Source organism: Crocodylus siamensis, chromosome 5 (genome assembly GCF_052110815.1).
Source record: "Crocodylus siamensis isolate JL-2025a chromosome 5, ASM5211081v1, whole genome shotgun sequence".
Lineage (NCBI taxonomy): Eukaryota > Metazoa > Chordata > Crocodylia > Crocodylidae > Crocodylus > Crocodylus siamensis.
In genome coordinates this window covers 103409431-103435789 of record NC_143399.1, presented here as the reverse complement: position 1 = coordinate 103435789, position 26359 = coordinate 103409431, and the positions used below count along the sequence as shown (strand labels likewise).

General features: G+C 43.0%; 1 protein-coding gene across 1 annotated transcript in view; it reads left to right on the top strand.

The window, feature by feature from the left end:
• The window catches only part of CDH12 (cadherin 12), a 953181-nt gene that overhangs the window by 88985 nt on the left and 837837 nt on the right, over positions 1–26359 (top strand). The window lies entirely within an intron of this gene.

The window sequence follows — 26359 nt, the reverse complement described above, 5'->3', positions numbered from 1 at the left end:
GCAGCTCCCAGAAGCAGAGAGTCCTTCACATCCATCTTCAGGTGGAGCATCGCTGGGCAGTAGCTGCCAGCACTCTGGCTGAGTTTGAGTGTCATTGGGTGCTGTCTGGCGTGCTCTGCTCGGTGTCCCCGCAGGGAGCCCTTATTTTGGCCCTATGACCTACACGTGCACACGCTGTTTTCTTATGATTTGTCCCCAGTAATCAGTTGAATTTTTAATGGCTCTGACCACCCAACCAGTGGCAGCCCACAATTTTTAGTGGTCTAGGCCCATGGCCTTTTAAACTTTCAAATAGGCCCAGGAGCAAGGAGTAATCTCCCACCCCTTGCTGCCCAGCTGACCAGGAGCAAATGTGCTCCTGATCAGGCATATACATGTGAGCTACTGTGAAGTAAGTAATCTAAAGTAGATTTACTACTTGTATTTTCAGGTATAAAATTTACTCATAATTAGAGGAAATTACTGTGCATTAAGCATCTGCACATGTAGACGGTGACACTTACTGAGCGGTAATTAGCACTAATCTCAAGTAAAGCATCCTGTGTAGATGTGCCCACTGTGACTGTGATATGCTCTGGGTTTCAGTAGTTCAGTTTTCTTTGAACATTGATATTTAACCCCTAAATTTTAACCTGGACCTTCTTGTTACTGCAATCCAGTGCCAGGTATAAGAGTTGCAAAAGAATAGAAACTTTGCCAGAAAGTTCTGCTTTTGAACGAGACCTGATTGTAAAACATTTTTCAGTCAATCATTGATGTTGTTTCTTATGAAACATTCCAGTTTTACACAGGATAGTGCTTACTTCAGATTAACCCATACTTTCTCTCAGTGTTGGCTATTTTTAAATGTGTGATACTGAGGCCCTGTCTACATGTTTACAGGTATAGCGCAATCAACTGCTTAATTGTTCAGTTACCTTAAGACCAGCTACATGTGCACAGTACTGATCATGTAATTAAAAGCTCCAGCCAGCTATAAAGCTAGACTTAGGTGTACTAACTTTATAGCTGATTGCTACTGATCTTTAATTTGCATGTGTAGCAGGGTCTCCCCTGCAGCAAAGAGCCCCATTAGCTAAGAGGGCTCCTAGCCACAGGGGTGCAACAGGCCCAGTGTGAGAACCCTGGGCCCTGGTGATGATGGCAGTCACAATGCCTAGGGCTTGAGGGTGTGTGAATTTTTTAGGCTTATGGGATAATGGCAGGAGTGAGTCCGTGGGCTTGGAGGTTTCATGTACTCCCGAGCCTAGGAGACTGCATCTGGGAGCCCCTCAAATGATGGTTCTTCCAGCCACAGGAGCTTGTTTCTTGGCAATGCAGGTCAAACCCAGGATTGGGGTCACCTGCACAAGCAATAAGGCATAATAAAATCTAATGCATGATTCCACAATCCTGCTGTAATGGGGCTCCCACCCTATTACTAAGAGGGGGAAAGAACCCAGGGCCTGCTGGCCAGCCCAGCACCTTGAACAGACTTAATGGCAAAAAGTCTTAAAGTCTTAAATCTGATGGCCAATTGGCCCAGGTGTAAATGAAGATTGGCAGGCCTGGGATGGAAGTAGAGGGTCAGGTGACCCAGGGAGAGGCTCAAAAGCCCAGGGCTTGGCCCAGAAGGGGTGGCCTGGAGCTACAGGAGGAAGCGCCAGCCCAGGCTCTCTGGGAAAAAGGACTTTGTATCACAGAAGTGCAGAAGAGACCCTGTACTATCATCAATACAAGATAAATGCATCAAACCTTTTGTGTTGGCACTATTGCATGGTAACATTAACCCCAACAGGGGAGCTTGTTTTGGGAGTAGATGCTCATGTTTCAGATTTTAGTTTGGATCAGAGGACAGGAGTGGCTGTAAGGGGTTGTTTGAAGGCCACTGAGGTGCAGCAGAGGCACACAACTCTGAGCATTCTTGGGGCCTGGAACCCCTAGAAGGAGTACAGGCAGGAATCTGAATGCATTCAGAGAGAAGACTGTAGTGTGTCAGAGGACTGCATATCTGATGGCAAAGTCTGGAGAGCATAACTATTCTGCTCCAAAGCCTATGAGGAGCTAGAGCTGGAGCCTGAGAACTTGGCATTTTGGTGCAGTGGACCCCGGGCAGCGGAACCCAGCCAGATTAAAAGTAGGCCAAGGTCAGGAAGGACCCGGGTTTAGGCTAGACCTACCCCAAACCCACATCCACCTCTTGGGGACAGCCTCCCTATGAAACTGGAACATCAAGTTGTGGCAGGCAAGATAACCATGAGGGCAAAAGACACAGAGCGTGTGTCCACAGCTCAAATAGAAGCAGTGCAAATTTAAGCCAAGGCTTTTTGCCTCAGTGCATGTGCCTGGAAAAGCACTTTGGTGTGGGAAAAATTGTGGCACTTGGGGCAAAGTAACCCTGGCTTGCACCTCCTGGATCTACAGTCAGGGGAAACTAGAGCTTGGGGACAGCACCTGTGACGTCCCCGGCAGTATAAAAAGCTGCCCTGTTCTGGCCCCACCAGTACCAAAAGCTGCCTTGGCAAGTAGTTAGGGCTACTCACTCTTAGGAGCTTCTGGGACCCAGCCCATTAGTAGCTGGGGACACTACCTCTTGTGCCAGCTGGACTACTGAAGCAGCCCTGAGACCTCCCTGCACCTTTTACCCACTGCAGTAATCTGGCAGTGGGGGCTGCTGCCTGGCTGTGACCTGCTGCACACCTGCCAGATCTGAATGGGGACTGCACAGCCAGTAGAGGCATCTGCCCCTCTGGGCCAGCTGCCGGTGGGCCATGGCTGCAGAGTTGGCCTTTGTGTGGCACTACTGCCATGTGTGCCCCTGCCCAGCCATCTGGGCAGCTGTTGCCTGGAAGATGTTTCGGGTGTGGTGGCCTACTTTGAACTGTCAGAGCATATCCTCCTGGCCACTTGAGGTTCAGCCACTTCCAACTGGGTCCAAGGTGCCAGCTCTGAGCAGGCTTCTGTGCCTCCCAAGCAGGAATTCTAGTGTTCCCTATTTGAAAACTGAAAAATCCCCCATAAAAAAAAATCCCAAAGTTACTCTGTAAAATAACCCAAAATCCATGTTCCTCCACAGTTAGAACAAAAGACTGTGGGTGGCTGTGGAGGGATGTGAGGTCAATGTGCAGGGGTCTGCTCAGGAGGGGTGGGCCCCCTACCCCCCAGCAGGGTACAGCCCCCCCTGCACAGCTCATGGATTGCCCCGCACAGAGGCCACAGCCCCACACTCACTGCAGTAGGAGCTGCCATCAGGATCACTGAGGCCTCATGACAGAGCCCCCCACACAATACAGAACAGCGGGGGGCAGCAGAGCCCAGCCCCAGCTGCCTGGCACCTGCACTGTCACTTCCCCTTTGCATGGGTGTGGCCAGGGTAGGCATGCTGTCAGACAGCTGGGGCTGCTGTAGCTGTCACCCAAGACCTGTGCCTTGTGGTGGGGCTCTGCCATGAGGCCCCAGTGACCCTGATGGCAGCTGCTACTGCAGTTGAGTGCGGGGTTTTTTTGTCTTAATTGCCATGATGCTGGGGCCACACGGGGCAGCCATAAGTGGGGCTGGGGTGAGGAGAGATGGGGGATGAGGCCTGGTGAGGCAGTGATCAAGGGAGCTCGTGGGGCATGCAGGGGATGGGGCCAGGTGAGGCAGCAATTGGTGGGGTTGAGGGGTCAGGCAGGAGATGGGGCCAGGTGGGGCAGCCATGGGGGGCTCAGGAAGGCAGTGATCAGGGGACTCGGGGGATAGGTGGGGAATGGGGCTGGGGGGTCAGTGATCTTGGGGGCTGGGGGAGCAGGTGGAGCTGGGTGGTCCCCCCATGGCCTGCTCCCCTCTCCTCCAGCCCCTCACCACCCCCTGCTTACCAGCAAGAGTCTAGGTCCAGGTCACTGCAGCTTGTACTGCTGTCTGCCCTGCATGGGCGGGCAGTGTGCTTCAGCACCAGGGTGAGGGCCAGCCATAGAGATGCTCTGGCTAGCTACCAGAGCATCTGTGTAGAGGACCAAGCTTCTGATTGCCTGCCCTGCTTTTTTTCCCCATTTTTTTTTTACCCCTGGATTTCTAGGAGTTTGGATCCTGGCAGTGAGCCAAGGCTGGAACCTTGTCATACCATCACAGAGCATTCAGGCTACACATCTCCTGTGGCACAGCAGGAGGCGTGATTGTGTAGATTGTGCATTAGATTCCATTGCACCTTGATATGTACATGCAGAGGGTGTCATAGTGACTTTTTTGAGAGGTATAGTTGCAAATATTGTCCATCTTTATATAAACCTTCATATAAAGATTATGATTACTTTTTAGGTAAATAATGAGGTGGTTTATTTAGTATGGGAAAGTAATTTGATGCTATACATTACTAATACAAGAAGCTACTGTAGAAAATTACTATTACTTGGGTAATTAATTAATTATCTGTTCATTGAGTAAGGATATTCTTTATCAAGCTCAGAAAGAAGTAACTTCTCCAGAAATTAAGAAAGACCACATCTTATGAACATGAATTTTCTATGATCTATAAAAAATATTAGACTGCTACATGTGTAAGACGAGACTTGTTTCTGAAAATAGATTATATCAACAAGACTTCAAAGTTATAAAGTCATATAAAGGAATTATTTTAAAAAACATATCGTAATATTTTTAGGGGATACAAAATTACTATTGCAATTTAAAATACTAATAATTTCTCAGGTTATATGACATACTGTGTAGATAATGTAGCATCGGCCAACCATTAGTAAACAGAAAAATAATGGGTTTTAATTCAGATTTAAATTTTTGGTATTCAATGATTTTTCTCTTACCCCCCCCCCCACACACACACACTTAAGATAGCTCCTTGGTCGCCTTTTCTAAAGTGACTGACTTAAAAACTTTCTTAAACATTACACATGTTCGGGGTAGAGGGGTGTGTGTTTTAATTAGAGCATTTCCCAGACTGCAGCTTTAAATAAAACTCTGTGTATTAAGCCCCCATACATTTAAAAGTGGCCGTGGGATGCTTTAACTAAAGCTCATTCAACAAACTTTAGTTAAACATCCCAGTGGCCATTTTTAAACCCACAGGGTTTAAAATGACACAGAGCATTCTAATTAGAATGATGAACATTGGAACATGTGTATAGATACCCTATAGTATTTAGCTATGATTACTCAGCTATGATTACTCAGGTCTGCTCATTTACAAACTGTTTAGGATGTCCATGATATACCAAATGAAATTGGCTAACCTGTAAATTGAATTTATTTGCTTATCTCTACCTTAAGAACGGGTACCACTGATTTTGAAAATAAAGTACATTTCCCCTCTGAGTTTAGATCCACTGTCAGGCATAATCTCTGTTAAAAGATCTCCAAAGAAAAGCAAAAAGGAGATTGTGTTTGAAATAACCCTTATTGGTAATTAGTTTTTAATTATTTTTTTTGTAATAACTGTGGCGGGCCAGTAGGGGGTACTCCTGGTTTGAGCAGCCCACCTCCCTGCGCCCGACCACCTTCTAGGCTCCAAATGCCTCCCTAGGGGTGCCTCACGTCTGGCCAACCCCCTTCCTGGAGCACACTCACTAGCCTGGGGGTAATGTAGCTGCCACCACCCTGAGAAGGGACTGTCTCGGCCCAGTGTCCTCGGGGAAACACAGGCCTATAGTCCTACGGGTACTCGACCCAGTACAGGCACTTGGGGCACTTCCCCAAGTCAGGGGGCAAAAAGCAAAGTCTCCCTTAGTCTGCAGACCTAAGGGGTCTCTTAGGCATAATTTAGACCCACCTCTCAATAAGTCTCCCACACCGGTCACAAAGGATAACTTTATTGGTTACAGGGGTAAGGTGAAAATAGGGTACAAGATTGAGTAATATCCTAGAAATCCTAAAGAACAAACAGTCTGGCTGAGGTAGCCTTTTGATCATGCATCTGAGTTACAGCCAGCTAGATATCTAATCAGATCTTGAGCAGCTTACTCGCAAGCATCTTCCAAAGGCCGGTGAAGTTTCCCTTTGGAGGCAGGCCATTTCTAGCTCATGAGTTTTGGGAGAGAGAGCCAGTTTCAGATGGTAAAGCTCCTCTGTGTCCCCCGCATGGCTGCTGCCCCCACCTCCTGGGCAGTCTTAACTTATATAGCCCCTGTGACCTCATTCACCTGGTCCAGTGGAGGCCAGCTCCTGTTGGCTGTCAGCCAACCAATTTGAAATACATCACTAGTTGCCGGGCAGACTCTAGCCTATCAGGTAGAAGCCCCTCACCCAGGTAGCCGATACCAGTCACGTAGGCAGAGGGAGCAGGTTTCCCCCCTCCCTCAGGAATGTAGCCAGCTCAAGTTACCTAAAGAGACAGGGTAAGGGTGGGTCTCCTCTGCTGGGCCCATCCTAATCAAATGGTCACAGCACAGAGATTTAATCACATTGTCACAGGGCAGAGATTTTGGGGAGAAACCAAGGTGGCTTTGTGCCACAATAACAACATAGCCATAGTTCATAGTTATTCATAGTTATTCCTAGTTCATATTTACTCATCCAGCTACATTGTAGGGGGGGTTTGAGATCTGTTATATTTTTAAAAGTAGTTTAGGTGCTTATCTTCAGCAGAAAACTCTTCACTCTGCATCTTACCTGTTTTTTTGGCACCTCTGTGCATACTTAAGAGTGGGTATAAGGTACATCCGTGTTCAGCATTCCCATTTACTAGGCTCTAGGAAACTCCCTATACAGTATAGGAGTTTTTAACACCTCCATTCTCAGATGTGTGGTTCTCTCAAATCGATATGGATAGTACATAGAGGCCAGATTCACAAAAGTACTTAGGATTTTGCCTGGTTTTTGTATTCCACTCTGGGGCCAGATGCTTAAGTCCTTTGTTGGATCTAAACCCAAGTCCTGTAAAACTGAAGAAAGTATTTATTTTAGGATACGTCTCTATTGAACTGACAGTGGCTTATGTGGACATAACCAAGCTTCCTTCAAAGTAACTAACAGAAATGCTTGCTAGCACTGTAACTAGAGAACCATGGAGCACAGTATAAGCTAGTGTCTGAGAATTTAGTTAGCTTCTCAGAAGCTGGTTATAGATTGCACTGAGGTCTGTGCGGTTGAAGCTACACTGCCAGCAGTAACCAAGCTAAAGGGTATAAAGCTAGCTTGGGTTTGTCTAGGTGAGCTGTACTGAGTGCAGTGTAGACTAGCACATTACTTAAAAGAAGCCATTCAAGTGTTATCCAGTTGATACAACAATTATTCTGATAAATTCACCTACTCACTTTAAGTTGCTGCCTTTGGGACCTGCACAATAATGAATACAAAGAATTTTATATTCAAAATAAATCTCACTATTTCTCTCTGACCACCAAGGTTAATTCATCTGTTCCCCAGAAGCCCTTGTTCTGAAGGAGCTGGTGTTTAACCGTAGAAGTTTTTAATAGGGTAACGTAAACTGCATTTTGACTCCCACTAAAATTAATATAAGAAACATTTTTAAACCTTTTCCCTTGGCAAACCTCTTCTAAAAATCATCTTGCTATTAATGTTGAAATTATGGTGATGTCACCCTAGTGTAGAAACAGGGCAGGAATAAAAACCTGCTGTTTGCTACTACTGTTTCAGTTTACACATGATGAAAAGATTGGGGCAATGGTAAATGGCAAAGACGTCATCAAGACAGAACACTCTGGATCTCAAATAGTATGGCCGTGTCCAGATGAGCACAGATGTTTGGTTCCCCGAAGACAAATAGCAGTGGGATACCTTTGTGCTGCTGCTATTTGTCCCTGGGGAATGTCTATGTCACACCCATCTGGCATGTGGCAAATTACCTGGGGTGGGATAGGGGAGACTGAGGCCAGCACAGTTGCTGGCTCCAGCTGCCTTGCTTGGGGTTCTGGGGGCCAGGGAAGCTGCAGCCACATTGCTCCTGCAGCTTTGAAGCCTTGCCAGTATCCAGAGTCTAGCTCCAGCTGGCCAAGCTGTTTTTAAGTGGTACATGACCAGGGGTCAAAAAAATCCCCAACAAGCCCATGCTGCAAGGTAGCAGCATGGGAAATGCCTGAATGTGCAGTATGTGGTGCCCCAGATGGGTCTGCACCACCACATACTGAACAGCTGTGCTTGTCTGAATGTGGCCTTTGTGTTTTAATTAATCCAAATGTAAAGTTATAAATCAGGAGCAAGATTATAGGCTTTACTTAGAGGATAAGGGCTTTCTACCTGAAAAACTTTAACAAGACCTGTGAGTCACATTCAATAACCAGTGGAATGTAAACTCTTACTGATAACCCTGTGGATAAGTAAAATACAGCACAATAGTTCTTTTTAGGATACTAGAAAAGATGTCTTTGTATGCCTTAAATGTTTAAGTTTTGGGGAAGATACTCCTGTTGATATTTTTTTTGCTTTGTAACTAAACAGTTTCCAAAATTGCAGTCTGCAAGAATTTTTTTCCAATTTGCAATTAATACTGGAAACGCATACTCTGTGTAAGGCAAAAATCCTGGTAAGTAATGTTTAGATATATCTTTGAAACATAAAATTATATAGAATACTAAAATGGAACAGAAGTCATAAAGCTGCATTCTAGAGTTGGTGCATTAGACCTGGAGGTGATAAATATAGATTTATGGCCCAGCAGGGGGTATTCTCCTGAAGCTTTTCATGCCTATCATTTACTAGGGGAAAGCACAAATTTCCTTTTAAAGTAAAGCTCTATCTAATTAGCCCAAACACTTCATCTAATAAAATAAACAACCAGAAACATAATTCTATGAATGAAAAAGCTTCCAAACATCAAGGCTATGTATAGACATTCAGGGGGGTTAGGGGGCAGTTAGATTGGGTTCAAAATGGCCACCTCAATTTTGGCAAGTCAGGATGGGGGGTGCATCCATGGGGGCACCTGCAAGAGTGATAGTTTGGATCATGGATGAAGGGGGTGTCTGCAGGGGAATGGGGGGAGTAGATGACATTGATGGGGAGATAGCTGGGGTCTGAGAGATTTTGGTTGGATCAGGTGACCTTACAAGGTCTGTGGGGTGGGGGGTTGGGATGGACCAGGAGCTATTTGGGAACTTCTATACAGTTACAGGTTTAGACTGATTTCTAATTACTAAGACTGGGTCTGAGTGTAAGGTCTGCACCCAGTGAGAACTAAGATATATTGGGTGGGCAGTTTGAGCCTGATTTAACCTCCCCCTAACCAGTGTATGGTCTAGTTACAAGAGGGGAGAGGGAACTGCGTTGAATAAACAGGCAGTTTATATTTTCTCCCTTTCTCTCTTGAAGCACTAAAGCAAAGTAGGAGAAGTAGTTTAATTACCCAACCAAATTAAAGTCACTATTCTTACTATGCTTTCCATCCTAAGCTACAACCCACTTATGGCTTACCCCTGAATGTAATGTGCAGAAGCAGGTTAACTTCTAGCTTTAGGCTGACTTGAAGATGTTAAATTCTCACTTAAATAAAACCCATATTTATAGGTTAGTGTGTAATTTCAGATGTGTCTGAAGCATTCTTACATGATGAAACATGCAGCATTATCTTCCAAGGATCTTTGGTCCAGGGGTTGTGCATTAATTCTTAATGACTAGCAACCCAATCCATATCTTTCCTTTGTATTATCATATAGGTAAATCATTTTGGGTGCCTGTAGATGTGCAGGACAACTGCTCATAGGAGTTGAAGCACTGTAATTGAAGCATGTCAGAGCAGACTAGATAAATCATTAGCACTAATTAGCACATTCCAGCAGCCTTGGTGTTTCATGTATTCAGCATTCCTATGCTTCAAAATGGTTCTGGGGTGCTTTAATAAAGCTCATTGAATGAGCTTCAGTTAATGTCCCCACTACTATTTTGAAGTGTGGGACACTGAACACACAAGGTGCTGTGGGTGTTTCAGAGTGGCTCTAATTAGAGCCTCTCTAATTAAAGTGTCCCTCCTCACTGCCAGAGCATGTATAAAGATGCTCTTTGGCTCTCTTTTGTCACCAGTTACCTATGCTTATTGTCTGACGCATTGTACTACATCTCAGATTAGAATTTCAACTGATCTAAGCCATAGCTTTATTGAAATTAGGCACATATACACATGTGCTTTACTGATCAGTAGACTATTTTACAGTACTGTAAAGCATTGCCGTGTACACATGTGCCACAATTAGGGTGAAGAACATTAATTTACTCTGGCCTAGGGTAGTTGTGTTGGACACAGGACACATCTACACATGTGCTTTACTGTGCAGTAGACTAATTTGATGTGCAGTAAAGGGTCACCATCTATACATGTGCAGCATTTAGGCCAGTGTAGATTAATTTACTGTGCCATTGGATAGTCCCCTCAGACACAAGTACTATCTAACTGTGGAGTAAATTACTGTGCTTAAATACACATGTAGATGGTGACATTGGGATTAGTTTACTCTGACTCAAAGTGCACTAGAGTTTATTCAGTTTCATTAATTGCATGTGTAGACATAATTGAGAGCAACATACGTTTGTGTTTTTGATCATGTGGTCTACAGTATGTAACATTAATAAAGTGTGGGTGAGAATTAGTTGAGGTTAACATTTTAAATCCATGCTCCATTCATGCACAGGACCACACAAGGTGCAAGGCACTGGAGAATCTTCAGCTGTGCTTGAGAAGTCCATTGAAAATTACAAAAAAAATAAAATAAAATCAGTGTGCAATTTTGTACATAAATGTACTTGGTAAAATAGTCAGCAGAATTTTCCAGTCCACTGGGTTCTCTTAGTGAATGTCTTACTAATTCTCCTGAATAAGAAAGGGTGCATATAGTTTTTAGAAATGCAGGGGTAAATTTGTAAGAATAATTTATTTGTTTGGGCAATTGGTTACATGCTCAGGTGAATAGATATAATTATGTAGGATATTTATATTTAGGGTTGACCCCTGAGGTCTCCCTCAACATGTCTGAGCCATCTGATCCACCCCACCCCCGCAATTTGCATCTACCAGTGAGGTGTGCAATTAAATAGTTGATGTTATGTTTCCTAGCCCACAAGAAGAATCTTTTTCTAGGAAACAGACTGCTAATGACATGTTTCTTCTGCACTTCGCTTGTCACTGTAGGCAGTGGAAACAAGAAATGATGAATGGGAGATTTAGAAGTCAAGAATGTGAAGTGGGTTTGCTACTAATGGAACTCCTGTGCTTTACAGCCTTACAACACCCAGGTGAGTTCCAGATGCATGATAGGAAGGACAGAGTAGAAGGCAAGCCTAGCCTCGGGCCCTGAAGTTCAGAAGAGCTTTTAAGGTCAAGCTGAATTGCCACTGGAGATCAAACTTTGGGGTTTGATTGTTTATGGTCAGCAGCTGTGGGCTTGAGGGTAACCAGTAGTATAATTATGGGTGTGTGAGCAGGGAACCAAAGCTGGGTGCCAACATCAAGGAGGTACCAAATTGAAGTGGGGGGGACTGCCAGAATTAAATGGGGGAAGCTGCAGCTGGTATGCAGGGAATACGTACCTCAGCTGCAACTGCTACCAAGGTGTGATAATACTGAATAAATAAGACTTGCTCAATGCCCACCCACCCCCAGCACTTGGTACAGACCCCCTCTTCTGCCACCATGCTCTGCTTACAGCAGAAAAATAATTAACACCAGGTTCCTGTAGATGTGTGGGGAGGTTTCTCTGATATTCTGTAATTACAACATATCAGAGCAAACCCAATTAATCAAGTCTGCAGAACCATGCTAATCAGTATACTCCAGCAACCTCTGTATCTTAGTGGTGTCCCCACACTTCAAAATGGAGGTGGGGTGCTTTAAGTAAAGTTTGTTGAATGAGCTTTGGCTAAAGTGCCCATGCCACTATATTGAAGTGAGGGGATGATGACACATGAGACACTGCTGGCACTTTAATTAGTGTGGTTCTTGGAGCCACTCTAAAGCATGCCCCCTCCTCACTTTAGGCTAGGGACAGAAGTTACACATAAACTGGTTTAAATCTGTAACAGAACAGAAGCTCAGTTTACATAAACCAGTTTCCAAATGGCTGAAACTAGTTTAAGATAAACCTGGTTGTATGTAGTATCAGACTTCACTGATTTGGGTCAAACCAGTTTATGAAACTCTGTCCCAGATCCCTTCCTGATTCAAATTAAATCATAATTCCCCAGCATCCCAACATGTTTTCAAGCCCTGGGATGGGCTGTGCTGACTACTCCAGCAGAGAAGCATTGGTGGGGGCAGGGGACTGCCCCCCACCAGGCAAACTCTCGGTGGGGTCTGGGGCCAGGGAGGGAGTTAAATCCACCTTCCCCAAAGCACAGAGCTGCCCTGCTGCTAAACTTACTGAAACTTACTGCTGGCTGCAACTGTGGACTACAAAACCTAGAGACACCTGGAAACAGGAAGAGGAACTGATGAGCAATCCTGCACAGTCCTGCTTCCATGATTCTGGACTGCAAATTCCAGAGACCTCAGGGGCAGCAGGAAGCAGAAGAAAGCATACATCCCATGCTGGCTATGTGCCAGAGAGCTGTGCTATAGTGCCCCCTGGCTTCTGGCCTGAGCCACTACAGCTCACAAATGGCATGTGGCATTTCCTGAATCAAAACTGAATGTGTGTCCAGTTGTTTCTCAGTTTAATTTCTGCAGCTTAGACTAACTTGTAAAGATTGAATCAACTCAGCCTTAGGCTTTTTGACTGTCTGTACTGAGGCTTGGAGTACATATAAAAACACCCTTCTTTTAGATTCTGTGGCAGCTTTATCCTGTCTCCCATGGCATGAGCCATAACCAGCATGTGGTATGCTAGCTCATGCAGAGAGGTGTCTGTGTAAGGCACAGGGAAGGGGTGAGTCCCTGCTTGAGCAAAAAGTGGTGGTTGGCGGGGAGAGGTAGCAGGAGGAAGACAACACTATGTCTGCAGTCTCTGTTGGAGTTGCAGCCAGGGAGTAGAGGGGAGGGACCAGCCCTGTGGCTGGAGCAGAGAGCCCCACCCAACCCAGAGAGCATGGCAGGATGATGGGGGACTCTGATTTACCTTAAACAAAGAAGGGGTCTGAGACAGACTTTGCATAAACCAGTTTGACACAGATCAGTTAAGTTTGGTACTCCATTCAACCAGTTTTATCTCAAACTGGTTTCAGCCTTTTTCAAACTGATTTATGTGCACTGAACATCTGTTCTGTTACAGGTTGAAACCAGTTTCTGATCATGTAAACCAGTTTATGTGCAATGTCCATCCCTAGCTGATGGAAATGATTTTGTGCTGGGCAGGTTGACATGAAAATTTCACATCTAAACACCTGGAGTTTCATGAGCTTTCAGATCCTGATCAAAATGTTTGTAGATGAACCTATTTTTTTATTCTTTAATTCAAATAAGTGTCATTTTCTTTATACTGTTGAGAGATGAGGGTGGCAACTTTTGTTTTTTAAAGACAATAAAACCAAAGCAGAAATGTCCACACCATTTTTTTCTGTCATGTGGTAAAGCAATTAACAAAAAAAATGATGACAAACAGTTCACAAAGCACTGTTTTTCAAGAAAATAATAATTCAAACTTATTTCAACCATATACATTTATTTTCTGCAATCAGAAGCATAATTTTGGAGCAGGGTGGATAGAAGGCCCAGAAATGATAGCCATTACTGGCCCTGTGCTGCCAGCATTAAGGAGCTGCCACTGCACTGTGTGCTGCCATGGTGGGACTGTAGGGGGTGCTACTACACTGAGCCACCCACCTCACTGTGCTCAACCAAAATCACACTTTGGGCATCTCCCCTGGGGCGCCTACATGCAGCCAACCGCCTTCATGGAGCAAACCTGCAAGCCTGTGGTATTCGTTGCCACCACCTGGACACTGGTCTCTGTTAGGGCTTTGTGCAGCCTGGGGTACACAGACCCTGGAGACTTTGGGGGTGCTTTGCCCACTGGTTGTATTTCTGGGTGCTTCTTATAGCCTGGAGTCACCCAGGATGTTTTCCGGTAGGTCCAATTCAGTTAATATTCAACTGAGTTCTGTGAGGAGCAAAAAGGCCTGTCCCTCCTCTGAAGCATTCACAACTAGGTGTGCTGTATCAAATAGCCTTTATTAATCTGAGAGGCGGAGAATGGGGAAGGAGTACAGGACAGAAGAGTATTAAGCAAAAAAAAACCCCTGCCTTAAGCAAAATGGGATGGGCTATTGGCCCTTTTAACATGCAGCTAAAGACTAATTTACTCACTAAATTTCAGGTAGGCTACTTATAGATATATCCAGAAATCCAGAGAATTCTGGAGGCCCAAGCTTCTGTGTATGTTTCCAAAATGCCTGCTGGAGAAAGTCCCCAGACCAGGTGACCCGGCCTTTAAATAACTTTTCTGACCTCATCACCTTGTTCCAACCAAAAACAAACATTCTCTGAACACTTCTGATGTCTCCCAGTCCTTTTAAAAGTCATCAGTAATCCCTGGTGTCACAAAACTGGTCCCACAGGTTTCCTGGTGAGAACCTTAAGACAAAGGATCTAAAACAAAGGATACAGCAAGGGGGGTGGGGGAGAGAAGTTGGGAGGAAGCAAAGCATACAGCTCAAACAAGACACAAAGTAAAACAGAGCCAGGCAGAGGGGATTTTTTTATAGCTGCCACTGCTCAAGTTGCAGAGCTGCCCTGTTATGCCTCTGACTAAAGCAGTTGTTATGTGTTTGTGTCTCCATTTCAACAGAGGTTAAGCAACTTGCCAAAGATCACGAGTTATTCCTCAGAACAAAATTATTTTATAATCAGCTTTTAAAGTCACCCTACTGGAGGTGATCTAGAACCCAGATCTGTTCTGTCTCTCACAGATCATTTATTGCTCTTTTTTCTGCCACTTGTTCTTGGAAAGCCACTTGACATATTATACTTATTTTTTCACATTTTTATGGAGACTCTTAACCTTATCCCAGCAAGAACAATTTAAACTAGAAAGGTTAACTCGCCCCCCTCCTGCTATGCTGTCAATGATCAGACTGTCTTATGGCCACCTGCCTTAACGGTACATGAACAACTGCTGCACCATGCTTCTGTTCTACTTCATGCCCAAAGACCACACCACACAGACTTACATTTCTTTTAAACTGACACTTTTTAGTATTGCTCATTAATGAAGAAGCAAGGTGACCTTATTATTTTTCTTGTTATTTTTTGTTGTTGTGGGACTTAGACTGGAGATAATTGGCATACTTCCTAACAGTCTCCAAAGACCAATTAACAACAGGGAGTCAAGTACTCAGCTAGCCTGTGTTTCAATTAATGCCTGCTCCAGGAGGAGCTAAACTGAAGCATAGCTTTTGAAAATTGGTTATGTTATTGATACAGCTGGGTCTGTCGTCAAAGACCAGGATTCTTGCTTCATAGCAGATGGACTAATGCTCTAGCAATTAAAACATTTTCATGACTTCTAAATCTTTCTGACCTTTTGCATTTCTTTGTCTAGATTAATAGGATACAGCTTTATTAGGTAGAATGGAAATGTAAAGGCAATCTTTAAATACTTATGATTTTTCTTTTTATTCAAAAAGGACCCACTTCAACATTTTTGTTTCACTGTCATAAAGGAATTGATGCACAAATTACTAAATCATTAACTCAGTTGTTCAGTGGCCCAGTTGCAATCAGCAAAGATATTAAGGAGCTCACTTAAATTAAGGAGGGTGGGATAGTCTTATTTGTCAGGGGTTTGTACCACAACACCTCATTTGGATTCTGATCTATGCTACTACAGTAATAACCATTCTCAGGATCAGAATGAAAGAGATGATTTTAAAATATTTTCTATCATAACGCCCACTTTTTATATATATGCATACAAAAAGAAAGTTCAGGCTCAATATGCCATAGTATTATAAATACCCTCTTGCAGACTTCAAAGCATGCACAGCAGTTGTTTAACACTTATTAGATAGGTAAGAATTTAAGAAAATGGAGTCAATATAACGTAGCTTTTATTTGCTGTTGTGACAAAAATTGTCCCACTAGCCAAATCAACATGTTTTTAAGTTGATTTGCTGATTTACTTGATTACATCAATCTGTTTCAGAGAATTGGATTCAAGTGGAATGAAAATTAAAAAATAATTTCTGAATACTTTTTCAGACACATTCTTCTCTTTTTTTCATTCTTTTTAAACATAATTCTTCTCTCTTTTTTTCTAATCTCACTATCTGAGTTGAAGCACCACATCCTATTTTTAAGCTCCCAATAAAAGATGAGGAAATCTGTAAGATGATCAACAACCACAGATGTAATTGATCCTAATTGGAAATGTGGGTACTTGGCCTTTGTGCAGTATCTGATGATTTATTTTAGGTTCATAAAAAGGAACACAGCAATGTTGAAAGGCACAAATAGTAATTACATGAGTCAAACCAAGTTAGATATCCAACTGTTGTTTGTAACTTAAAATCTCTCTCCACGTTAAGCTTATGTACAGAACATATACAATATTTTAACATATGTTCAAAATAAAATATGTTAAAACAACCCTTTTTCTGAATCATATCCAAAGTAGTGCCATCTCAAGTGCAAATTCCTTTCCAATATGGGTGTAATGTATCAGTCAAATGTATACATTAAATTTATCGTATTAATGGATAGCAGAAATGTTGGCATTTTTATGAAATAGACATTTGTATTCCAAGATGATAAAAAATAAATGCAATATCCCTTTCTAGTGCTTTCCTTAAACATTCCCCTCTGTGTCATTTGTTAACACTGAAGCTTTCAATTAGTCTGAATTAATTCCCCTTATTAATATCAGAGTTTGCCAATATTATCTTGACACTGAATAACTCCAGTGAGACACACAAATGACTTGTAACAGTGATGTGGGAGTCACAAAATTCTGTAATTATAAGTTCCGTGCCACAAAATGTGAATTAAGGGTATTAATGTTTATTACACCAATTTCTAAAGCATCTTGTCCTTTCAAATGAAGACAGTATCTTCAAATTTGGGACAATTTTTGGAGGTGTAGAAGGGAGGGGCAGATCATACAGTCATGCTACAGGGTTATGGGGGTTTTTCTTTACAAGTAGTTACAGAACTGAATTTGGTGCATAGAATTCCTCTGAAGTGTGATGGTCAGAAAAAAATGGGATTTGGCAATTTGTCAAATTCAAAGTGTTCTGTAGAGTTTCTGGAGCTATCCCAAGGACATCTTATCTGCTGAGCTGGTTTCAATCTGTTTATTGCCTTGGCAATGTCTACTGGGCTCCTGGGGATCCCATTCCAGCTTGTGGTACCCAGCTGGATTTTAAGGCTTCCTGGGTCTTCTGCACAGAACTGCCCGTGAGGCAAAAATCTGAAATATTTTAAGCTATTCAGCTTCTAGAAAACCTAAACTATTCACTGCCCCAAAACAGGGTTTCATTGGTTTTTCCCAGTTAATTTTGAAAATTTAGTTTTGAACTGATTTTAAAGTATTTTCACAAAATGGAATGTTCTTTCTCTAGAAAGCTTCAGTTTGGGCTGTCATTTCTTTGTGCATACTTATTTGGTAACGTTTTGCCCCTGTTTTGCAGAAGGATAAATATAGCTATACAAAATGCAAGGCTGGGGAACTTGAATGGTTTATTGATACTGATGAAAGTATGGCAACAATATAAATTGTAATTGCAAATAAACCTGAAAACAAGGTGAGTGTTATGTATTGTAAGGACAAATAACTCTGATCCCTGTGCTATGACAAAAATATAGACATCTTAACATTTTGATGTTAAGACTAAGAATGAAAGGCCTATCAAATCTAGACTTTTCAGTACCATCCTTTTCATATCATTAGTGACTTACTAGTGTCATGGAAAACTTTGTATGTATGCTGACAATACAGGAATTGAACTAGCTGATATGAGCATGCGCCATAGAAACAGACCCAGTATGTGCCACCTGGTATGTGACCTCAGGAGCTGTCAATCAGACCTGACCCACTTTCAACCCTGTGCAGGCTCAATTGCTACACAGACCTTATTGCAGAGCATGCCCAGTGTGCAATTGGAATGAGGTAATACCTCTAGAAATTTCTCCCAGCCAAGCAGCCTGATTGGCTATAGGGCTGCTATAAAAAGTCTGAGGGCCCCTCCCTCGAGGAGGAGATCGGTTCAGCTGAGGACAGAAGCTGGGGCTCCAGGGACTGTCCCTCAGTTAGGCTTCGTGGCCTATCGATCTCTTCCAGCAGAGATTCTCGCTGCATCTCTGATTGCGTTTCGTTCGTACAGCATTGATCTTTCCGGATTCTTGGACTTTTTGGCTCTCAACCTCGACCTCGATTCTATGCTAACCCACCTACCATGACCATGACTTACCTGGCATCTGACCTCGGCTTCACTCACCACTCTTGGATCATCCATTCGGCTGCTTAGAACTGGCACCACGACGCATTACAGTTTCATTTGTTCGTTTCCCTTTTAATGAGCTGTTGACCAGCCCTGGGACTTAAGGAGTGGGCAGCCACCCCTATCCCTCACGGGGTAGAATGCAAGGGCTCACTCTGGAACCCCATGGGCCAACAGACCCCTCTGTTATTTTGTGTTTCTGTTACTGTAACCGAAGAAGCTACCTGTGCCTATGCCATCAAAGCGTAAGTTAAAATAAACCACCTTATTTGGAACCATACGCTTGTGTGCCACTCGGACTCCACTGCCGCTAACCCCACCTGTTCCGTGCCCGATTGCCACCACCCGGCCGCCCCACCGTGACCAATACTGTGAGCTTGGCTTGCCAGCTCTGGTTTGACAACTAGCACAAGGGAAAAGTAAGAGGATTCTCCAAAATAAAGCATCTTTGGTGCTTAGTCAGTCATGGAAGTACGCTAGGACATTAGCTGGTAAACTTCATATAACTGTGGAATCAGGGCTGTTTTACTGATGCTATTATTGAAGTGATTTTTCTTTTTAACTAAAACATCTCAAGGGTATTTTTCAAAGTACTGTATTCTGGTTAGTGTCTTGTGTACATAGAATTGGAATTTTTAACATTGTTTATCTTACCTTAATATTGTTCACAGTATATCATAAATGAAAGATACTGCATTTTATAGCCTTAATTAGTTTGGGAAAGATTGTCTGCCTTATTGCCTTCCATAAAATAAATAAATAAAGAGTGACACTTCACACAGTTGAGTCAGATTAGACAAGCACTGATGCAGACTGCAGTTATAAGCTGACTTTGCAGTCCACCAGTCTAACTGATGTCACTTAGAAAGTCTATCCTCAGCTGTTTTCTAAGATGAAATCTCTGGACTCTAGTACTACCATATTTTCTTCATGTTCAAACTCTCTGGGTATTTTCCTTAATGCTAATACTTCCTTGATGATTTACTTTAAATGTTTGCTTTCTCTTTTCCTCCTATCCCCATTCTGTAAAGAACTTTTGCTATACAGAGGAAAAATCTGGTGAGAACTCCACAGAACAGGAATAAGCTTGTTCTTTTGCGGGTGGGGTAAAAGGTAGGGAATGTCAAGCTACTTTTACAGCAAGAAACAAAAATAAAATAGTGTAGGATTAAAGGGATGAGGATGGGCAGAATGGGAACCATAACCATAAATAAAGTGTTTATGGAATGGTTGAAACAAGCAATGTATGTGCATGGACCTGATGCTTTCCTAGCATCTATGATGCTCATTAGAGTCATGGTGCTAGGAGACTGACTAAAGATAAGTCAAACCACAACAAATGGATAAATCACACATTTACACTGATGTAAATTAAATCAGTATTGATGGCACTGGATTTATGATCCAGACACCTTAATTCAGGAGGACCCAAACCCTCAGACCAACCACAACCTCTCCATTTGATAATAGGCAAATTTTATTGATACAAAGTGATAGCAGATAAGAATAATGCAGGCCAGGCAAACAATTCTATATCTACCAGACCTGGGGCTGTCACAGAAGGAAGGTATGTTTGGCCAGTACACAAGCTTCACCCTGAGGTTCTTTCTTGAATGTCAGAGGTCAGCAGCCTGGAGGGTAGAGTGGGTGAGATGGACTGGTGGTATGCCTTCTGTCCATGGTGACCTTGGGATGGCACTGAGAAGTCTAGATTTGATAGGCCTCTTGGGGACTATTTGCTGCTGTGTAATCCCTCCTTTTGTATTCTTTCTCCTCTTTAATGACTCTTCATTCAGGACATCATTGATTAGTTTCTCTGTGGTTATGATACTGTCCATGTTCTGTCCTGTCTGCATATACATTTGTTCCAACAAACCCATCACGTGCACACATCTTAATTTGGTCTGTTCACCAAAATCCCAAGGGCTCTGCAGTTGGGCACTGTGACCTAATGCCACCTTATCTCAAGTTATGGAACAGTGTGGTACATGTCTTCAATTTCCCAGCCTGTGTGTCTGCTGGGTTCATACACTGTGGGCCTTGAAGGAAAGTTTGTCACAAACAGGCTTTTTAAAAGATGTTAACCATTGCCATTCCCCTGGACCATTGTTCTAATGCCCATCTACTTTACCTACAAGCCAATTCCCAAGAGTAAACCGCTAAATATCATTTTTTAGCCATCAGTTGTTGTACTCCAATATCAATTGTATCAATCTCATTGGTATCCAAGATGGATGCAGATGCAGCTATCTGGGGGTACATGCACACAATTGTTAGTATAACAGTGCCTCACTACTGCTGGGGTGGGGGGCAGGTAATAATATCGTATTTACCTACAGCAAACAACTACCTTGGAATGAGCTTCAGACAGATAAACCAATGTAATTTATAACCAAAGCAGTGTTAACCCTTGTTTTAACCCAGTTTAAACAAGCTGATTTCCCATGGTAATTCTATCCTGGTTTCAAGAAAATTACACTAGTGTTTGTGTGCTTCATTTTTGTGCTGGTATAAATCCTGATTATACTGTATAAACATGTGGCAGATGTGTCATGTATCCAGAACTGAAAAAGCAAAGACCCCTCAGCAGTCTTCTTCAATATGACAGAAAAAAATTAACATTATTTAAACCCCTAAGATCAGTTGCAGGCTGTGTGCACAGAAGAAGCCTTCTGAATCTGAATTAAGTTGGTTGAATTGAATGAATGGAGTTTCTTCTCAAAATAATCTGAGAGGCCTTTACTATTGTTCTCAGCCTGTCAGTGAACTATTGACAGAATAATTCTCAGTAACCTGCTGTTTTAGAGTATCTTTAACATACACTTATCCCATGGGAGGAATCTTTTCAGTTAATTGAGACACATTTCTGTTTCACCACATTACATCTATTCTGAGATTTTTTCTCAGACTCAGTTAATCTGTGTTGGTCTTCAGTGTGCTTAGACAAGATGAGTATAAATGGAAACAAAACTTCAGAGTCTGTCCTTTACATTGTGTTTTGTGTTCACTTTCTATTAGTTTCTGGTGATGAACCTTGATTATCTGTAGGTCTATCATCTGTTTTATACAGTGTTACTGATCTTGATTTCTGTCTTTCATAAAAGTTGTTTATATGAAGGAGGAATCTGAGCCACATGTATTTCACTCTTGTTCCTTTCTTTACTCATTACAGCTCTTGATTCCTAAATTGAGGAAATCAGTTTATACTATTATCCTTGTTAAGTTTACCACTAGCTGAATATACCAGACTGACAGTTCTAGAGCCTGAAGTCCTGTATTTACCTAGGAAGTTGGTATAATACAGGGAAATAGTCAAAGCTTTCCATCATCCCATTAGTAAGCATATAGCTCTACCTCAACATGTTACATCTTTGGGATTCCACGTTTAAGGTTCATTCAAAGCATGTCCTTCCTGTTCAGACTGCTATCCAAGATACTAAGCTTTTTTAATGGTTCCTGGGGGGGTTTCTGCATGTATGTATTTCCCTTCTTCTTTCACTTTCCTCCCTCTCTCCCTTCCCTCCCTCTCTCCCCTAAAAAACCCCAAAACCTCAGTACAACTCATGGTGCATTGCATTCATATCCTGCCTCCTATTAAATCCACCTTACATTTCTGTGTTGGTTTCAAACATTTTAATAGGATGTTTAATTTGCAAGAGCAATTGGCAGGTAGTTAACAGTATTCTGGAATAAACCATTGATTTCCTTGCTTATAGCATATTAGGTAGCACAAGTTATCTTTGTTGTTCAATTATTCTGAGGAGAATATCAAACTGTAGAGAAATCTGAGGAATCCTGGTTTTGGAAATGTTACTACCCTGATTTCATTTTGTGAAGCCACACTTGTTTTGAGCTTTAAATTTTTCAAGCCTAAGATAAGCTCAAGTATTCAAAGCTACATCTGTTCAAAGCTTACAGATGGTCTTTTGTGTTATCTCTGGGTTCTGTATAATTATGTGCGACATTGTGTTTCTCTGGGAGGTATTGCAACGCACAGATACATTATAATTGAAATGTTCCATGGGGTTTTCCTTAACAGTTATTATCATCAATTCTTCAGTGTATGTACCATAACCTCTAGAGCAAAGATTAAGTTCTTGGGTATTAGCTTGTATCTGTTGCTATAACATTCCCAGAGTAGAAAAAAGCCTTTCTTCTGAGGTTAAAGGAATCATTAAAGAATTTTCCTTCTCTCCCTTAATAGAAAAGTTCTGTATAGTTTGAGAGGAGGATGTGTAAGGTTTTTTATAAAACTCTGTAAGAAATTAGATTCAATAGACTAATGTCTGTAAAAACATTTTATCCATACTAAAGCCCTCTCTTCCATAAGAGAGGGCTTTATTTCTGGGTTTTATGCCTTCACTGAATTTCTTTTCCTTCTACCACAGCAAAATGAACCAGAATGCTTACCTAGTGTTTATTCCACTTGACTGTGGTATCTACCTTCTCTGCTTTCCTGATTTAGGATAAATGGGTAAAATACATTAGTGTAGGTTCTGAAGTTGGTTGAAGAAGTCTGAAATTTCTTATAGATGAGGAATGTACACCTGAGGATTGAAACAAAAAGGAAGAGAACTATCTCAAGTTATTTATTCTCCCAGATTTCAACAGCTCTTTTCTCAAAAATGTACTTTTCTGTTGAATAAATAACCAGTTCCCAGAGGAAACTGTGCCTACAGTTGAATCTTATTAATCATAATATGAAGGACAGAGTCTCATTTTTTAAGCAAGCAAAACACCATAAGAGGGATGAGTAAAGATGGCAATATTCCAGGCAATCTCATATAAAGAGATGGATGCACTATCTTGCTTAAGGTATATTAGAAGATTTTAAACTTTCAAATATCAAGATACACAGAATGAATAGCAAGTAAAGTATCCAACTCTTTATTTTTACTATTGCTTGGTTATGTCTTTATACAACAAAGCACTTGTAGCAACTCTGTTGTAACCATGTAATTTTGTGGTAACTATTAATCATTTGTCTAAACAGTTAATTACTAGAGCAAGTAACAACAGGGCAATTAGATGACTGCTTCTGCCTTCCAATCCAGAATACTGAAATGAAATGTGAAAACTGTTGGGAGTCTATTCTTCTCACACTATATGAGCTAAATTTCCATTGACACTAATAGTTGCTATCTGCATGTATAAAGAGGAGAATGGGGCTGCTTTTATGGACATTTTTTTCCCTAAAGATTTTTGGCAACTTTAAGTGTAATTACTAAACAGTCTTTTTCCCAGTAAGTAGTAAAGAGAAAGTAAATATTGGCTCAGTCTTTGAGAGTCTTACTTTTTGGATAGAACTTAGTTTTCTTCCTTAGTTTGTTCCATTGTCCCAGTACTTCAAGCTGCTGTGTTCAGTTAAAACACATTAGAATGCATCTTGCTCTATGTGCCAAGGGACAACAATGTTTCTTTATCTTCTGTAAGGCACTGCTTCAAAAAGAGCTTCAGAAATCCCTCCTCTTAATCTCCTTTTTTTCCAAACTAAACATATCTAGTTCCTTCCCCTTTTTACACAATGGCTTGCTCTCTAACCCTTTTATCACCATGGCAGGGGTTATCTATCCATGGGCTTGGGTGGGGACTTGGAGGACTAAAATTTAGGCCTATGCAAATAGGGAAGTATTTGATTCGGATTCAAATTTGGCTGATTTAGAGGACAATGATTCAGTTTGGAGATGCTACATGCTTTCTGGGAGATGGGGTCACTGGGGTTGAGTGCTGCCAGGCTCTGGCTGACACGTGGAACCACCCCAGCTCCCAGACAGTGCACAGTGCCCTGCTGAGCCACGCTGCACCCATGCAATGGGGCAGTTGCCATGTGGTTGCCAAGCAGGGGGGAAATCCCCCACTGTACCCCACTACCCCATGCTGTGGGGGTGGGGCTCTGCCATGAGCTCTCAGAGGCTCTAATCGCCACTCCTACAGGCAGTGAGTGTGGAGCTTTAAAAAAAAAATAGCCCCGCACTCACCGTCTCTGGCAGTGGCCAGAGGGGCTTGTGGCAGACCACCCCCTCCATGCAATGCAGGACAGTGGGGGGCAGCGGGATTGCTCCCCACCCCCGCCTGGCACCTACATGGCAGCTGTCACATCATGCGGGTGCAGCACAACTCAGGTGCCATGCCCATGCCCCTGCCCCTGCCCCTCTCCATGAGTAATACACCCCCCCACCACAGCTGAGCAGCTTGTCCCAGCCTCAATCCCTCCCTCCCTCACATCTCTTCCCTTCCCCAACCCCAACAGACTTACCAGCTGCAGGCAGCTGTCAGCTGTCTGTTTAGTCTCTGGCCGAATCTCCAAATTGGCCAAATTTTTTCCAAAGCTTTCCCATATCAATTCAGACGCTCCAAATCAATTCATAGCTTTTAATTGGTCTCCTGAGTCGATTCACATTCAGAGATTTGGTCCCTGAATTGGGCCAAATCTCCTCCGAATCAAATCAGCTACCAAAGCTTTGTACAGTCCTACTAAAAATAGCCCAGTCAGCATCAGAGGTAGAAAAAACACACCCCTGAGGCTGGGGTGTACAGCTGAGCATTCGCAGCCCTGGGGCTGTGCTTTGAATGCATACAGGTGTGGTGGGCTAGCCAGGCTTTGCCCAGCTCTCTGGACTTAGAAGACCATGAATGCAACTGGTGGGGCAGAACCCATCAATCAGAGACAGGCAGGGGAGGAACCAGGAGGAGAGTTTGTTCCCCCTCTACTCCAAAAGGGTGGGGGGCAGGAGTGGACTTAATTGGGAACTGGAGTTACAGCCCCCCTAATTAGTTCATTTTTAATCTAGGGGCAGAGCCCAGAAGGGGATATAAGCAACTGCATGCTGAGCATGTGGGGCAGTTGGCGAGGGATTAAGAAGGAAGAGGTCCTGGGGCTAAGAGGAGTTGTAAGAGCTGCCCAGGAGGTGTATTCAGCTGCCCAGAAGAGCCCAAAAGATTCCACCACTGGACAGAAGTGGTAGGCAGTGCAGGCATTGCTGCAAAGAGGGTCTGTGAGGGACCAGGACCCTGGGAGCTGCAGCAAGGCAGCTCAGGTCTCCAACCCCAGCATGAGGCCAGACTGTGTTACTAACATCACTGTACCGATGGTCCAAGAGGAACTGGGATCCTGGGACCTGCAGCAAGGCAGCTTGGGTCTTCAACCATAGCATGAGGCTGGGCACAGGAGCCAGCAGTACCATGAGGTGAGTCATTGCAGGGTGTAAGGCCCAGGAGAAGGAGGGGCCAGGTGATCTGGAACCCATTCCCTGCAGTGGGTCCACAAGGGCCCCAGGAATGGAGTAGTTCCTGAGTGCAGGGAGCAGGATTCAGAGCGGCATGGCCCTGGGTATGCATGAGGCAGCCCAGGCCCACAACTCCCCCTAAGAAGGATTGAGCCACTGGGATGCATGAGCAAGTTATGCTGCACCCCCAAGGCTCGGACTGAGCCCTCCCCAGAGAAACATTAGCCAGGTTAGGAAGCTTATGAACACTCCCCCACCCCCCAGCTTCTTGGGACAGTGGGTCAGTGGGGCAATGGGTCTCCCACCAGGGAGTGACACTCGGGGAAGGTAGCCTCAATAAAGAGGCAGGAAGAAGAGCTCCCCTAGAGGAGGGGAACCACTAGAGAACTCTTGCATCTCATATTTTGGAGGGTGTATTGATTGTTTTATACAAACTGTGCATTTCTGGAGTGTTTATTAACTGTTAACTGTACATCTTCTATTTTAGAGTGTCATTTATTGTTGTACTTACCTGTTCATATCATTTGGGACCATTATGCTTACCATTTGTATTTGGGTATGTATATAGTTATGTTTATATGTATTTATAACCTGTAAATATTCACTTTAGTTCACTACTTTTTTATATAAACCTATATTAAATTTGTACCTAGTTAACACATCACTTTCTGTTCCTCCTCTATTAAGACATGATAGTTGGGAGGGAACTGTGAGTAACTACAGTTTCCACCCCAGCACGTGTGCCCTACTGGCTTCCCCTTCTATTGGTGAGGGCGGACACTCATTTTGGGGACGCCCAAGTTACACAGGTATTTGATAGATTGGGTTAACCCATTCCCCATCTAATT